The sequence below is a fragment of the Seriola lalandi genome, unplaced genomic scaffold (genome assembly GCF_002814215.2).
Source record: "Seriola lalandi dorsalis isolate HSWRI2012SDOR001 ecotype SW California unplaced genomic scaffold, Sedor1 jcf7180002003964, whole genome shotgun sequence".
NCBI lineage: Eukaryota > Metazoa > Chordata > Actinopteri > Carangiformes > Carangidae > Seriola > Seriola lalandi.
Genome location: NW_019474619.1, coordinates 1 through 1,636, shown reverse-complemented (window position 1 = coordinate 1,636; position 1,636 = coordinate 1). Strand labels below are relative to the sequence as shown.

Below are 1,636 nucleotides of genomic sequence, written 5' to 3'. Positions count from 1 at the left end.
ACCTTGTGGTCAGACTTTACCACTGCACTCTCTGTGGCTTTTGCTTCTCTATGTGACTCAGGATGAGTCTTTATTGATGCCATCTTTTCAATTTCATGTGTAGTAGAGGACGATTGGGTCCTACAACTCGAGGAAGATGTAGTAGATGCTTTGACAGGAGATTTTGTCTTGCTCTGTTCTGCTTTTGGACCAGGAGAGGAAGAGGTTTCAAGACACAGTGAGGAAGAGGCAGAGGTTTTACTAACACTGGCATAGGATGAGGGTTTGGTGGGTTCAGATGAGTCCTTGGCCTTTTTTGGTGACGCAGAGGTCGATTTAGAAGACGAGCTTCTCTTCATGGAGTCTTTAGTCGACTTGGATGAGGAGGAAGAAGAGGATGAGGAAGAGGCTGAGCTCATAGGGTCTTTCAAGGACCTTTTCGAAGTTTGTTTGGCAGTACATGATGTGTCTGAGCTTTGCCTCTCTTTTTTCCCTCTGGAGGACTGCTTGGAAAAGGAGGAGCTCTGGTGGTCAGGGCTTCTGTCTTCCACATCGCCAACTTCATCAACAGTGACAAAGTCCTCCATGTTGAAATTTTGCTCATCAAAAAGGTAGGCGTCTGGAGAAATCACGTCATCTGTAAAATCACTTTGACCCTGGATCGAGAACAAAGAAGGAATACAATCTCTGAGACAATTACCTCAGTAATCAAATATACTTGATAGTTTGACCTATTGATTTATTGCAAATAATAGTTTTTAACAAAGACTGGTGAAAAAGACAACACATAAGTGTCATGAGCAAATTCTGAGAGAATCGTATCATTGGTGATCGGGAGTCTCATTCTCTGTGTAGAGGAACGTTTAATAAAAGTAAGTAAAAAATAAAGGATAGAATGTTTAATCAAAAAGCACAGATGTTTACCCTTTCTTGTGGTGTGTCTCCATCCTTCACACCTTTAGAGCCCAGGTTGCTTTTGCCAAAACTCTACAAAAAAAAAATATTAAAAAAGAGATGGCCAATATTGCTGGATTAGTGACAGGTGAAATCAAACATAAAGGCAAAATTGTACAGCGAATTTCAATGTTTATGCCTCCCAGGCATAATGCAAGTCAACCTTTCCAGTGCATGCAGTGCATATTGTTAATGAGACATCCGCATCACTCATTTATATATTGTTTAGCTTTGCTCCAAGTACTTCTTTGACAAAGGCAGCAAACCTGTATGCTGGTGTGTCACACTTAAACGTTGTTTCAAAAATAAGACTGGTGTTATTTCATACTTTTGCTATTGTCCACAAATATGAAAAGCCCAAAATTAACAATGTGGTGTTGTGCTTGACTTCCCACCATTGGGTCCCCTTGGTTCCCATTAAATTCTTCATTAGGAACACATTACTTGTGCTATTAGCCAATCAACCAATCATGTGGCAGCAGTAAAATCCATTAAATCCTTCAGGTACAGTTCAGCAGCTTCACTTAATGAAGAAATTAAATATCAGAATGGGGGGAAATTTGATCTCAGTGACTAGTACTGTACAAATATGCTATTAGTCACATTTAAATGCTGAGTGAGCTTTAAAGCCAGGCGTCACCTGTTTCTCTTCACTGTGTGTCCTGCTTCCTCGTGTAAGTCTGTGCTGGCGAACTGCTGCTGT

General features: G+C 40.6%; 1 long non-coding RNA gene across 1 annotated transcript; it reads right to left on the bottom strand.

Annotated features, from left to right (window-relative positions):
• Nucleotides 1-8: 8 nt before the first annotated feature.
• Nucleotides 9-1,629, bottom strand: LOC111668230 (uncharacterized). The gene is made up of 3 exons (XR_002761719.2): nucleotides 1,574-1,629; nucleotides 904-966; nucleotides 9-635 (listed from the first exon to the last, which is right to left on the bottom strand). It is a non-coding gene; the product is annotated as an uncharacterized LOC111668230 (long non-coding RNA).
• Between the last annotated feature and the right edge of the window lie 7 nt (nucleotides 1,630-1,636).